The sequence below is a fragment of the Momordica charantia genome, assembly GCF_013281855.1.
Source record: "Momordica charantia cultivar OHB3-1 chromosome 3 unlocalized genomic scaffold, Mcharantia_2.0 BLBB01000003.1, whole genome shotgun sequence".
NCBI classification, from domain to species: Eukaryota; Viridiplantae; Streptophyta; class Magnoliopsida; order Cucurbitales; family Cucurbitaceae; genus Momordica; species Momordica charantia.
In genome coordinates this window covers 7,076,277-7,092,892 of record NW_028275161.1, presented here as the reverse complement: position 1 = coordinate 7,092,892, position 16,616 = coordinate 7,076,277, and the positions used below count along the sequence as shown (strand labels likewise).

General features: G+C 29.1%; 1 pseudogene; it reads left to right on the top strand.

The window, feature by feature from the left end:
• Positions 1 to 9,930: 9,930 nt before the first annotated feature.
• On the top strand, positions 9,931 to 11,338 carry LOC111025768 (class V chitinase pseudogene; annotated as a pseudogene).
• Positions 11,339 to 16,616: the final 5,278 nt, after the last annotated feature.

Below are 16,616 nucleotides of genomic sequence, written 5' to 3'. Positions count from 1 at the left end.
GAAGTAAAACCGAAGAAAATTTATAAGAGGCGCCTGGCGCCTAGTTGGAAAAAGTTTGTGTATTTTTAGTTAATTTGAAGTAACTGGGCTGGGTTTATTGCATTGAGTTTTTAAATATCAAAACCAACATTATCCATATTATTTGTCACCCCAAATCCAATTACAAAGTCACCGATCATTAACATTTCCTATAAAAAGACTTCATTTGTCCCTGAGGATCGATACTCGGAATACTCATTCCGGTTTTACTACTTGTGACGGGTGTACACTTGCGCTCTCATTTATTTTGAATCCAAAATCCCAAACAGGGTCTCTTAATTACGACTTTGACACGTTACCATGTCCGTGTCACAAATTGTCTGCTTAATTACTTTTCCTTAAATCATTCAAATTTAATAATTAGGCTCTAATTAATACACGTCTAACTTTAGTTTAACTTATATTACAATGTCATGTTGTTTATGATTATTATTCTAACATAGCTTAAGGACTAATTAAATGTTTATTAATAATGAATCCTAAAAAAATTAATTTCCCAATTTCATATAACGAAATAACTACATTAAAGTCTACCTTAAATATGTCACATGAAATTTCAACCAATTTTGTATGTTTTCAAATTTTATTTATAAATTAAAAAAGCATTTTTTAAATTAAAAAATATGGAATGGTTAATTGTTGAAGAGAAGCCTACAAAGTGCCATGTGGAATTCGTCTACAGGTGTGCGATAGACTCCACCAACCCACAGTAAATAGGTAGAGTGCACTAGAACTTTGTCCAATCACTACCAGAAAGGGAAGAATAGGTGTTGTTCTTGCAAACCACAATCCTCATGCTAAGCATGTGAGAGTGTACACAAACGAGATTGCAACACAAGTGATAAAAGATTGTCCCTACGGACATTGCACCATTGTTTCACGTTACACCTTAACTTGGGAAATCGATAACCAAACAAATATTTGTTTGTTTCTAAAATATTAAACTATAACTAAGTGCGTGTAAACACAAGTGAAATAAAAAGAACAAGCACCTAGTGAAAGATAAAAAAAAAAAAAAAAAGAAAACGAAAGGAATTGGTATCTACTCCTTCCCTTGAGATATGAGAGATTCAAATACCTATACACATAATTTGTTGTACTAAAAAAACCAATCTAAAAGATAAAATAAAATGAAAAATATGCATGATGTCAAGCATAAAAGATGAAAATAGATGATTTTATAATATAATATTGATAATAAATCAGAACTAAAAAAATTCTATGTCGTTTTTAATTAAACAAGAGAGCTAGCTTTCATAGAGTCTTGGGTCATTTCTTCGCTCTTTAATAATGATCCATGAAAGTAAACCATTATCTAAACAACTCAGCGGTAATTGACGTATATCTTAATCGAGAGATAGCGAGTTCGATTTCGGACCCCACATGTTCTACTTGAAAAAAACTATCCAAACAATTAGGACATTATATTATTTACATATAGAAAATTTGGCTGGTTTGCATTTTTAAATAAACTAGTCTTTTCACGCATACATTACAATTTTCATCTTTGTAATTTTATCTAACTTATTAATATTAATTTTCTTTTTAAAAGTGAAAATGTATTTATATTTTTTCAACAAAACAATAAAACTTGACATAAAAAACTAACACTAGATTTGAATCCAATTAATATAGTAAAAATCAAATTAACAAATTTTCCGAAGAAAAAAAAAATTTAAACATGATTATACATTTGAAATACGTGATATTACAAAATAGAATGGCAACAGCAAACTTTAGCATAAAAATATCAAACATAAATACACTTTTTTTTCTAAAGATATCAAACTTCCATTACACTAAGTGTGGAACATAAACATAAAGTTAAATACATAAATAAACATGTGCATTAAGTATATAATTTTAGTAATTTAATTGTATTAAAATTTATATCTCATAAATTTTTCTAATATGTTACATTTTTATTTAAATTCAAAACAATCATAATCTAAAACAATCATTAGAATGGCAAAAAAATAAACATCAACTATTGAAAAAAAAATGTCCAACAGCAATTTCTTCAAAAATATTAATATTAATTATAAATAACTAAAAAACAGTTGCATCTAGAGCAAGGGATGAAGATCAAATCTTAAGCATTACAGTTTCTTTGAAGAATAATTTTTCTCATGTAACCTTATTACTTTGTCAAATTAAAACTACCATGTAAAATTTAGGATGGTTATTGATGTGAAAACAGAGAATCAGAGATTCATTCAATTAAAAGGAACTGTATTTTATGTTTTCAAATATGAGTTTGGTAGAAATTCTTTTCTAAAATATAAATAATCTTAGGTGTTTTATTGACATATTTATAAGTGGTTGGTTTCTATAAATATGTAATTTAATCTAAAGTATTATTAATTAATTTATTAACATAAATATTATAAATTTTGTAGTCATTAGTATTTTACAATGTCGATGTCGAGGCCAAGGATCGAAGGATAGGCTCCTCGCTAGCGAAGGAGACCAAATTGTTTGTACTAGGTAAAGACACTTTGTGTCAAAAAGTTACATGTCTATATCTCATTGTTAAAAGATGGATCTTTCATTTAAGGGTTTTTTTTTTTCCCTTAAAGTACAACATATCGACAGTACGAAGGTTTAAACCCTGACCTCAATACATGAGTCGATGTCATTTATCGATGGGTATGAAGTTTAAGGATTGGAACCTCTAACCTCAATGTAATTAGTAGATGCCATTTATTTGTGAGTATAGGCTCATATTGCCTTTAATTTAAGAGTTAAATGTTGGATAACATAAAAATAAAAATTAGAGCCAATTGGATAACAATTTTTTTTAACGTTTTAAACAATGAATCTCTATTTTGCAGGGTTGTATGTGTCCCTCTTTGTTACCACTTTAATACATTATAATGTCGGTGTTGGAGGGTGTCTCCTCATCTTTTTAAGTCATTCAAATATTTGTGGCATTAATAATAATGAGTATCTAATTGATACATTTTAACTTTAGTTTAGATCAAACTTATTTGATGATGTCATAGTGTATAACGTCATCCTAATATAACTTAAGGATAAATTAAAGGGCGATTAGTGATAAGTTAAAAAAAATTAATATTTTATTTGTAAAAAAAAATCCTAAATTTAAATAGTTCAACAACTGTGTATTAAAGAGGACTTCAAATTAAAGAAAAAAAAATATTTGTCACATGCAAGGATGCTTGTTATACTCCTCAATGTCTCCCATAATACTAAATTTACTTGAATACTTAGTCAATAGAGCAATATATTATCAAATATTTTGGAAATTTAAAAACCAAACTATAGCTAGTGGTGTGGATACTTTAATCATCTTTTCTTTTTCCAAAAATTAATTTACTTACTTTTAATTTGTTTTTATATTTGTTGTATACTTTATAAAATGTTTTTAGAATTCAATCAAGATTTTTTAAACTCAAAAAGATAGTTTCAATATTTTTTTTCGTTCCATGAGGTCGTAGCTTCAAGTTCTACACTAGTTAGGTAACGAGCTCCAACTTCTTGAGGTCATAGCTTCAAGTCTCCTACGCTAGTTAGGTAACGAGCTCCAACTCCTTCAGGTCCTAGCTTCAAATCCTACACTATTCTAATAAAACAATAACATCTTGCGTATGTACGGGTATGGGGACAGTGTGCATACCGCCCCAGGTATGAGGGCATAATGACCAAAGGACCGCCGACTCTTAGGTAATCAAAGGAAAAAAAGAAAAAAGAACTTCTATGGTAGTAAGGTAACGAGTTCCGTGTTATCTGTAAAATCAACGTGTGAAATCAGAAAAAATTATACTTCTACTTTCGAAATTTTGCTCGAGAACTAAAAAATGTTTTAAACTGAATTACATAGAAAACAAATAAATTGAGATCAAACTGACTTATCTTTTAAAAACCTAAAAATAAAGGTTTTATGGGTCTCTTTAAATAATTATTATCAATTTTGCATTATTATTGTATCGGTCTCTTTTAATTACAACTTTGACACATTACAATGTTGGTGATACAAACTGACTACTTAGTTTTCTTGAATTTATTCAAATATTTGTGGCCTTAATAATTAGTATCTAATTAATTCACTTGAAACTTTTATTTTGATTAAACTTATTTGATGAATTCATGTTGTATATCATCATTCTAACATAGGTTAAGGACAAACTAAAGGTTTATTAATGATAAAGACTAAAAAAATTAATTTCCTAATTTCATATAATGAAACAACTATATTGATTAAAGTTAAGTTTAAATAAAAAGATTAAGATGTCACATGCAAAGATCCTAGTCATACTCTCTGATTAAGATTTTACATACAAAGATCATAGTTATACTCTCAAGTATTAACTTAAATACTTTTTTTACACATTTAACTTAAATAATTAGTCAATAGAGAAATGTATAATTAAATATATTATACACTGTCAAAATGTCCTTGGTAGAAGGATACCACCTCAATAACATGTCCATGACATTGTCAAAATGGTTCATTCATTTAAGAGAAATTTTTTTTTTTACACAAAGGAATGACAAGATATCATTTCTCAATGAGCTTGAAGTTATTTGCATTTGAACAGACGACCTCAAAGTAACAAGTAGATTAATTTTTCGGTGAGTTAAGTTCTTATTACCTTTAATTTAAGAGTTAAATGTTGGATAACGTAAAAATAAAAAGCAGAATCGAATTATATAAAAAAAATTAAAAGAAAAATTATTATTTGTTCGTTTTAAATAATGAATCTCTATTTTTTGGCTTGGTTGTTTATGTTTCTCTTTGTCACAATTTGATACATTACAACGTATGGTATTAGAGAGTGAATGCTTATCTTTTTAAGTCGTTCAAATATTTGAGGCCTTTATAATAGTTAGGTTCTAATTAATTCACTTTAACTTGGCATTTATAATAATTACGTAATTCTAATTAATTCACTTTAACTTTAATTAAGATCAAACTTATTTGATGATGTCATGGTGTATATCGTCATCCTAATATGGCTTAAGGATAAATTAAAGGAGATTGATGATAAGTTTAAAAAAATTAATGTCCTATTTGTCCAAAAAAAATCAATATCCTAATTTTATATAACGAAACAAAAATATTATTTTCGAAAAATTATTTTAAGTTGAAGGAAACAAAAATATTAAGACACATGAAAGGATCCGTGTTTTACTTCTTGATGTTTCCTATAATACTAAATTGACTTTTTTTTTTATTAATACTAAATTGACTTTTTTTTTATTAATACTAAATTGACTTATACTTAGTCGATAGAGCAATTTATAATTAAATGTCTTGTAAAGTTAAAAACAAAACAAATCTAAACTATAAAATAATAATAATAAAAAAAGTGCAAGCATAGTTCTCAGTCTTTAAATTTTATTCTCTTCCTACAAAATTTTAAAAAATTGTATTTCTTTACTAACAATGGCAAGACTTGTCAAAAAAAAATTGCAAACCATCTACAAAATAGGGTTATACCTTATTTTATGGTATATATATTGTACTTGCCATACTTACTATTCTCATTTTCAATAAAAAAAAATTATATATATTACATCATTTGATTAAAACTTGAATTTCGATCTCTTTCAAACTTGACTAGCTACGAATTATCATATTTTTGTTGAGTTGTTTTAGCCTTTTATTACTACGAGTTTTATCATCATGTGCAATGAAAGAATATATATGTTTAATTTATTTTATCTTATAATTAAATAAAGACTAAAATAAATTGAATTACATTTCTTAATAATATAAATTGTTAAAAGTAGTGTAACAATAATATTAACTTCAATAATCTCAGTCCAACAAACTATTTATAGCTTTCTTTGTACATCATGACATTATGGGTACCCTATAATGTCGCTTCCACATCATCTGAATTACTAAAGTAGTTGAAATGGATAATTGGTTTAATACCAACCCTGACATCCGTAGATGACAACTGGGTGAACCTTGAGGGAAGGCACGAGTGATCTTCTCCATTAGGATCACTACACTAAAGAGTAAGCGAAGTTCAGTATAAAATTAATAACTTGAAAATTTTAAATTTTCAAAATAGAAATTTGTAATTTAATAAACATGCTGATATTAAAAAATATATTTACTGGCAATTTCACAAGTATTTTGAACAAAAAAATAAATTTAATTACAAAATGAAAAGAAACACAATATCATAAAAGAAAACAATCAAGTCATGTCTATGCATATAAGTTTTTTAAAATAGGCTTACCTCTGGTCTGGTAACGGGTAGAAAAATACCACTGTATGAATTCATAAAAGAAAAACGAGAGGCAACAAATAGAGAATAAATGGAGCTGAAGTGGTTGGTGAGAAAAATATTGTAGACTAATACCTTTTTTAGAGTCCATTGAAATGTTATAAAACTTATGAAATTTTATCCTTAATTAAAATTGATATAAATAAATTTGAATTGGACAAAACTTTTTGTATTCAAGTCTTTGTGATTCCAAATGTTTACCAAACTTATGATGCATTTAAGTTAAGTTTTTATTTGCTCACAACTAAATTTAGATTAATTTATATTTTGTTTATTAAAAATTTCCTCAAATACTTACAAGATAAATTTTATTATGTATATATAAGATTTCGTAATATATGACACGGACATTTTGAAATTGCTGCTTAATATATTCTTAATGGATGATATTAAAAACTAAAACATATCTTTTCTACCGTTTACAAACCCTAAAATTAGTTGTGAACATAAGTTTAGGTTGACCATAAATTGCACATGTAGTGTGAAAGCAATTATTAGTATATATCTAGCTAGTATTGCTCACAAGTTCCCACAGTAAAAATTAGGAACCAGTAAATTATATCTATTTTGAAAATTCCCACATAGAGTTAAATGTTGGATAACATAAAAATAAAAATTATAGCCGATTCGATAACAATATTTTGAAAGAAAAATTATTATTAGTTCGTTTGAAATAATGAATATCTATTTTGCATGGTCGGATGTATCCCTCTTTGTTACCACTTTGATATATTACAATGTTAGTGTTAGAGGGTGTCTACTTATCTTTTTAAGTCATTCCAATATTTGTGACTTAAATAATATTAGGTTCTAATTAATATACTTTAACTGTAGTTTAGATCAAACTTATTTGATGATGTCATAGTGTATACCGTCATCCTAATATAGCTGAAGAACAAATTAAAGGGTGACTAAGGATCAGTATCAAAAAAATTAATATACTTTAACTTTAGTTTAGATCAAACTTATTTGATGATGTCATAGTGTATATCGTCATCCTAATATAGCTTAAGAACAAATTAAAGGGTGACTAATGATAAGTATAAAAAAAATTAATATCTTATTTATCAAAAAAATGATATACTAATTTTATATAATGAATGTATTAAAGAAGACTTCAAATTAAAGAAAAAAAAATTGTCACTCACATGCAAGGATCCTTGTTATACTCTCGATGTCTCCTATAATACTAAATGGACTTGGATACTGAGTCAATAGAGCAATATATAATTAAATATATTGGAAAGTTAATTACCAAACTATAACTACGGAAATTTAAAAACCAAACTACAACTAAGTGCGTGTGTATACCTGCTTTAATTATCATTTTTTTTCCAAAAACAATTTACTTACTTTTACTTTGTTTGTTTATGTGTTGTATACTTTTTAAAATGTTTTTATAATTGTTATCAAGATTTTTTTAAACTCAAAAAGCATGTTTTCAATATTATTTCTTTCGTCCCATAAGGTCGTTAACTTCAAGTCCAACGCTAGTCAGGCAACGAGCTTCGTGTTATCTACAACATAAACTTGTGAAATAAAAAAAAATTATAGTTTTACTTTTGAAATTTTGTTGGAGAACCAAAATATGTTTTCAAATGAAGTATATAGAAAAGAAATAAATAGATAATAAATTATCTTATGAGAGACAATTCAATAATTATTTTTCGTGTTTAAATACTTATTCTCCATTGTGCAATATTATTTTATGGGTCTCTCAATTACAACTTTGACACATTACAATCTTGGTGACACAAAGTGGCTATTTAGTTTTCTTTAATTTATTCAAATATTTGTGGCTGTAATAATTAGTCTCTAATTAATTCACTTTTAACTTTAATTTTGATCCAATTTATTTGATGAAAGACATGTTGTATATCATCATTATATGACTAAAAAATTAATTTTCTAATTTCACATAGTGAAACAAATATATTGATTAAAGTTTAGTTTAAATAAAAAAGATTAAGATTTCACATGCAAAATCCTAGTTATACTCCAGTTTTGTCTTTAAGTATTAACTTAAATACTTAGTCAATAGAAAAATGTATAATTAAATATATATTGAAAACTTGAAGGTAGACAATCTAAGATATAAATTAAAAGGAAAAAGGTGCATAATGTCAGCATAACATATGAAAAATATTAATTTTATAATAGAATTATGGTAATAAGTGTGAACTAGAAAGAAAAAGTTAAAGCGAGATAACTTAGCGGTAATTGGCCTATATTTCTAATCAAGAGGTTGTGAGTTCGATCTCCACCCTCACATGTTGTACTAAAATAAAAAAAAGAAAGAAAAAGAAAAGGAAAAGGAAAGGAGTCTAGGTGTTCTATAATTAAATAAGAATTAGTTCTATAGAGCTTTAGGTCCTTTTTTTCCCTCGTCAATAATGACACAAGAGAGATATATCTTACTAAACACTATATTGTATGTAGAAAATTTGGAAATACAGTTTTCAAAACCAATTTTTTATGTTCTTGAATTTTCATTATGAAATTAAAAAAACAACAAAACAATGGAGTGGTTAATTGTTGTTGGGGAAGCTATAGAGCGCCATGGGAATTCCTCTAGAGTTGTTGGATATGCAACACTGACTTAAAAAGTAGCTAGGAAGAGTGCACTGGAACTGTGCCGAGCACACCTGAGAAGGTCCATGGGAATTCCTCTAGAGTTGTTGGCTATGCAACACTGACTTAAAAAGTAGCTAGGAAGAGTGCACTGGAACTGTGCCGAGCACACCTGAGAAGGTCAAGTGTTGTCCTAGCAACCCTACTGCTAAGCACATGACAGTGTACCCAAATGAGCTTGCACCAAGTGAATAAAAGCTTGTCTCCACGAGGATTGTACCGCTATTATATTTCACTTTAGACCTTAACTTGGGAAATCGATAACCAAATAAATAATTACTTGTTTCTAAAACATTAAACTATAACTAAATGCATGTACACACAAGTAAAAACATACGAACAATAAGCTAGTAAAAAAAATGACAGTGAATTTCGCAAGAAATGATAATGGGAGAGGTTAATTAATTTTACTCAACTCCATGCAGTCGAAGCTGTAGCATCGTAATCGAAACTGCTACTACCTAAACAAACATGATATGGTTTCGAATCATCCACAGCTTTCATTGCTTAAATAAAGAATTGATCTAGTTCTTAGGTAGCACTATAGGCGTTAATCCTATACGTAAAGCTAAACATTAATAGCTATGTCCAAGCATCTATTAAAATTTATAGATCTAACACCAAGTAAAGCTACACACGTGCATCAAGTTTTTCCCAACATTAATAGCACAAATAGTTAGTCCAAAGATGTTGATTACTCATTTGAGAACATAACAATTAATAACATACTTTACTTGAATAGCTCCAATACAAGACAAAGGAGTTTACAAGTAAAATTAATGGAAGTGTAATAGGACAAAATAAAGTTAGATAAGTAATAATTAAATATAATGTAGTAGAAATAGTGCTAATAGGCCAGATGTATTAATTAAGGTAATCAACAAGTGGATATAATATAAAGAAATAGAAGTAGGGAAGGTAGAGATGGAGAGGGAGACTTAGTGACGATGGTATCTCTTCAAAAATAAAAGAAATAAAAAATAATAATAATAAAAAATTTAGATGGAGATGAGATGGAGTAGTATATATATGGCATTGGTATGGAAATATAATCACAAGCTAGCAAGAAGTAGTCAAGTGCATTTTCTTGATTAATATCAACAAAACTAGTCGTTTTCTTGTTGTGTTTTCCTAGATTCATTGAAATGGCTCCCCCGTCAAAACCCACAAGCTGTGTGAACGGTGGTTATTGGCTGAGCAGCACAAACCAGCAACTTCCTCCTTCCAATATCGATGCTAAACTCTTCACCCATTTATTTTGTGGCTTTGCTGAGATCGACCGAAATAGCTATGAAGTTACCGTTCCTGCTTCGCAAGCGACCCTAATCAATCAATTTTCTTCAACTGTCAGAATGAGCAATCCTGATGTGAAGACACTGTTGTCCATTCGAGGAGACAGAGACGTATTTGCTAAAATGGCTAGCGAACCCACCTATCGTGATGGATTTATTCAATCCTCCATTGAAGTAGCAGCAAAAGGCAAGTTCAACGGTCTGGATCTCCAGTGGTTGTACCCATCTTCTGAAGAAGAAATGCAAAACTTTGAAATTCTCCTTGGTGCATGGCGCCAAGCTGCTGTGGATGATGCTAAAACCTACCATCGACCACAATGGATCCTTGTTGCTTCCGTCTCCAACTTACCCTATGTTGAGAGCAGTATTGTGTACCCAGTTGAAGAAATCAAACAAAACTTGGATTGGGTAAACCTCATTTCTTACGACTTTTACACCCCAGCTTCCTCCCCTCTGCTACTGGACCATCCTCTGCACTCCACAACCGCATGGCAAGATCCTTGTCCGCAAATTTTGGAATTGACGCTTGGATTCAAAGTCTTGCCAATTTGCCTCGTAAGCAGATTGTATTTGGAATCCCTTTCCACGGTTGGGCATGGAAGCTCGCCAACCCCGACAAACACGACGTCTTTTCAAAGGCTCTTGGCCCAGCTAAGGGAGATCAATATATTTCTCAAAACGGCCAAATCGATTATTCCAATGTCAAAAGGTTTATAAAACAGAACCATGCTCAATATGTGAAAGATGACTCCCGATATTCAATCTCCTACGCCTATGCTGGTACCACTTGGATTGCATACGAAAGTGAATACACCATTCCGGATAAAATTTCATCTGCAAAGTCAAGCAAGGTGCTTGGTTACTTTGCTTGGAATATTGCTGCTGACGACGAAGTCAACACTCTTGCTAACGCAGCCCAAACCAATTGGTCCTAATTTCATTTCCTCTATTTTTCTTCCCATCTTCAATCAGCTTTCAAATCGTTCAATAAAATCAGCATGCTATGCTATGCTACATGCTACATTGCCTTTTAATTCTAAACACTATTTAGCTTCATGCTATTGCTATCTTCTTTCACTTATTGTATTTCCTACCATTCAATAAAATTGCTACTCGATTTCCTTTTCATCATCTTTCTTCTCTCCTTTTATGTTCAATAATAAACAAACTGTTTGAACAGTAACGGGGAATGCTCAAGTTCTTAAAGTTTTAACATGTTTAGTTTTGATCAACCAAACAACACAATTCAAGGACTTGTGAATAGATCAATCATTTATAAGTTGAAAATCTTGTCCCATAAATCCACGCCCGTACTCATTAGTAGTGTATGGAATCGTTTCCGAGCACTACATGCAAATATATCATAAAGTCATGCACATACCATATCTAAGTGATTTGGATCTATTTAAATTAACTCTTATTGAAAATAGTAGGTAATTGAGCTAAACTTGTCAAACCAGTCATCCAATCAATAGAGAATTTTATAAAGAAATAACGTTGTTAAAAAATGGCAGCAACTTTGTCATATATATGAAGATTTCATATCATATGAAATTACAATTCAAGTTTGATTTATGATTCAAATAATTTTCACTAATGTACTACTATTTGTTTTTTAAAATTTTCTTTTAACACCAATATTTTTATATAAACATTACCTGTATTTTTAGATATGCTGATTAAAAACGAACAATTGTAACCTAATTAAGTCACAATTAAGTTTTTTAAACAATTTCCATCAATTTGTATGATTTTCATAATTTTTTTTTAAATATTCGTCGAGATCTACACTTCTATCGACATTTCTTTCAAACCAAGATCGAGACATTTCAGTCGATATCGACGTTCTGAACCATGATAATGGCAAATTTGTGATACGAAGTTCGATGTCCGTGGCATTGTTTAAAAATGATCTTTTATTTAACAGTTAAATGTTCGTTTTAAGAGAGAATTTTGATCAGCATCTGCTTCTCTTTTAATATTTTATTCTCTAATAATGGTGCTTGGTGTGTGTAAGGAAGATAGAGGCGTTGGTAGTTACTTTTATTTATTTAATTTTTTGTCAAAAAATAATAGACACATAAATTGCACCATAAACAACTAAAATGGAATTGATAATTTAAAATTGGTTTTGATTATATTATCTCCTTTTTTAATAATAATTTTATTACTTTTAATTTGTTTGTTTATTTGTGGTATATATACTTTCAAAAATGTTTTTAGAATTTTTATCAAGATTTTATAAACTAAAAAAGTAAGTTTTTAATATCATTTGTTTCGTCTCTTGGATGGTGTAGTGGTAGGGCCTTGAACTTTCTTTCATCTTTTACAATCAGGTCTTCGGTTCAAGTCTTAATTTTTTCAAGCAAGATAAATAAAAAAAAATTAACTTTTAATATTTTGATGGAAAACTAAAAAATGTATGAAACAAATGTACATATGAAACAATGAAATTGATAATAAACTATCTTAAAATTTTTAAAACGTAAAAATAAAAAAGAGAGATAATTCGAAAATTATTTATTTTGTGCTATTATTTTATGCGTCTGATTTCCCTTGTTCATAAGGGTAAAAATAAGCTGAATGTGTTCCGTTTTCTAACGTTTTAAACTCGGAAACCGTGTTTTAAGCTTGGTATAGTATCCAAAACCTTTCATTTTAAATTAACTTATGTTATACATGCACATAGGACGTTTTTACATCATTTAGAGTTGATTTCTAACGAAAATTACACTTTTGTGCAGAAAAATTTCGAGCTAGGCACCTGGCGCCTTCCCCAATCTCGAGATTGCCCTTAATGTAAAACGCATGTTTTGGTGTGATTTGAAGCCTTCCCAAGCTCTGCCACGTGTCGTCCATGCATTAAAGGTTGCCAATTCAACAACTACCCAACCAAAAGGTGTTTGAAATGGATGGCTCTCCACAAAGCTCTCAACCTCCTAACCACCTTGAAGTCCCTATAAATTCAGCAAACTCATTTTCTTCATTAATCATCCCGGAGTGATCATTTTAGCTTTAGACATTCCTTCTCAGCTTATTTGGGTTTTCTCTTTTAGCCTTTGAGTTGTTATTGCTTTAAACCTTGTTAATTTCTAGTTTACCCTTTATTTATAGCTTGTTAGTCTTGAATTGTAAGTTTTAGTCTTGTTTAATTAAAATTCCAGCAAGTTCTTTGTTACTCTTATCTCTCTCATTCTCATTACGTAGTTGTAATCACTCAACCTTGAGCAATCGACCGAGTATTGCTCCCCAATCTTGAAAGAGAACGGGTTAGGGTCATTCGGGTTGCAACTCCACAATTTCCAGCTTGTTTTAATTTTACTCATCTTTTAATTATGTCGTATACTTCCATCAACATTAAATTCTGTTTTTCCTTTATCATCATGAGCTAAATTATTTTTCCCAAGCCCGGTTATGGATAGTTAGTTAAAGTTTTTAAAATCCAACAAGGCAAAAGGCGTTTTTCTCCTCTTTTATCACTTAAAGTTGTTTCCATAAGTTGGAACTTGATTTGGCCAATTAATGTTTTAACCAAGCATCAATACTGAAAAGTTTGATACGTTTTCACATCTTTACTGATTTAACTTTAGAGAGGAATACTTTGGACAAAAAGATTTCGCTCGTGTAGCCTAGACATAGGACCTCGACCTAACGTTACGGTTGGTTTTTACTAAATTAAGTTCTTTTTTCTAATAGCCATATTAGGAATGGACTTAAACCTTCAAAATCAGTTAGACATAAGAAGATGGCGAAGTAAAACCGAAGAAAATTTATGAGAGGCGCCTGGCGCCTAGATGGAAAAAGTTTGTGTATTTTTAGCTAATTTGAAGTAACTGGGCTGGGTTTATTGCATTGAGTTTTTAAGTATCAAAACCAACATTATCCTTATTATCTGTCACCACAAATTCAATTACAAAGTCACCGATCATTAACATTTCCTATAAAAAGACTTCATTTGTCCCTGAGGATCGATACTCGGAATACTCGTTCCGTTTTTACTACTTGTGACGGGTGTACACTTGCGCTCTCATTTATTTTGAATCCAAAATCCCAAACAGGGTCTCTTAATTACGACTTTGACACGTTACCATGTCCGTGTCACAAATTGTCTGCTTAATTACTTTTCCTTAAATCATTCAAATATTTGTGAATTTAATAATTAGGCTCTAATTAATACACGTCTAACTTTAGTTTAACTTATATTACAATGTCATGTTGTTTATGATTATTATTCTAACATAGCTTAAGGACTAATTAAATGTTTATTAATAATGAATCCTAAAAAAATTAATTTCCCAATTCCATATAACGAAATAACTACATTAAAGTCTACCTTAAATATGTCACATGAAATTTCAACCAATTTTGTATGTTTTCAAATTTTATTTATAAATTAAAAAAGCATTTTTTAAATTAAAAAATATGGAATGGTTAATTGTTGAAGAGAAGCCTACAAAGTGCCATGTGGAATTCGTCTACAGGTGTGCGGTAGACTCCACCAACCCACAGTAAATAGGTAGAGTGCACTGGAACTTTGTCCAATCACTACCAGAAAGGGAAGAATAGGTGTTGTTCTTGCAAACCGCAATCCTCATGCTAAGCATGTGAGAGTGTACACAAACGAGATTGCAACACAAGTGATAAAAGATTGTCCCTACCGACATTGCACCATTGTTTCACGTTACACCTTAACTTGGGAAATCGATAACCAAACAAATATTTGTTTGTTTCTAAAATATTAAACTATAACTAAGTGCGTGTAAACACAAGTGAAATAAAAAGAACAAGCACCTAGTGAAAGATAAAAAAAAAAAAAAAGAAAACGAAAGGAATTGGTATCTACTCCTTCCCTTGAGATATGAGAGATTCAAATACCTATACACATAATTTGTTGTACTAAAAAAACCAATCTAAAAGATAAAATAAAATGAAAAATATGCATGATGTCAAGCATAAAAGATGAAAATAGATGATTTTATAATATAATATTGATAATAAATCAGAACTAAAAAAATTCTATGTCGTTTTTAATTAAACAAGAGAGCTAGCTTTCATAGAGTCTTGGGTCATTTCTTCGCTCATCAATAATGATCCAAGAAAGTAAACCACTATCTAAACAACTCAGCGGTAATTGACGTATATCTTAATCGAGAGGTAGTGAGTTCGATTTCGGACCCCACCTGTTCTACTTGAAAAAAACTATCCAAACAATTAGGACATTATATTATTTATATATAGAAAATTTGGCTGGTTTGCATTTTTAAATAAACTAGTCTTTTCACGCATACATTACAATTTTCATCTTTTTAATTTTATCTAACTTATTAAGATTAATTTTATTTTTAAAAATGAAAATGTATTTATATTTTTTTAACAAAACAATAAAACTTGACATAAAAAACTAACACTAGATTTGAATACAATTAATATAGTAAAAATCAAATTAACAAATTTTCCGAAGAAAAAAAAAATTTAAACATGATTATACATTTGAAATACGTGATATTACAAAATAGAATGGCAACAGCAAACTTTAGCATAAAAATATCAAACATAAATACACTTTTTTTTCTAAAGATATCAAACTTCCATTACACTAAGTGTGAAACATAAACATAAAGTTAAATACATAAATACACATGTGCATTAAGTATATAATTTTAGTAATTTAATTGTATTAAAATTTATATCTCATAATTTTTTCTAATATGTTACATTTTTATTTAAATTCAAAACAATCATAATCTAAAACAATCATTAGAATGGCAAAAAAATAAACATCAACTCTTGAAAAAAAAATGTCCAACAGCAATTTCTTCAAAAATATTAATATTAATTATAAATAACTAAAAAACAGTTGCATCTAGAGCAAGGGATGAAGATCAAATCTTAAGCATTACAGTTTCTTTGAAGAAGAATTTTTCTCATGTAACCTTATTACTTTGTCAAATTAAAACTACCATGTAAAATTTAGGATGGTTATTGATGTGAAAACAGAGAATCAGAGATTCATTCAATTAAAAGGAACTGTATTTTATGTTTTCAAATATGAGTTTGGTAGAAATTCTTTTCTAAAATATAAATAATCTTAGGTGTTTTATTGACATATTTATAAGTGGTTGGTTTCTATAAATATGTAATTTAATCTAAAGTATTATTAATTAATTTATTAACATAAATATTATAAATTTTGTAGTCATTAGTATTTTACAATGTCGATGTCGAGGCCAAGGATCGAAGGATAGGCTCCTCGCTAGCGAAGGAGACCAAATTGTTTGTACTAGGTAAAGACACTTTGTGTCAAAAAGTTACATGTCTATATCTCATTGTTAAAAGATGGATCTTTCATTTAAGGGTTTTTTTTTTTCCCTTAAAGTACAACATATCG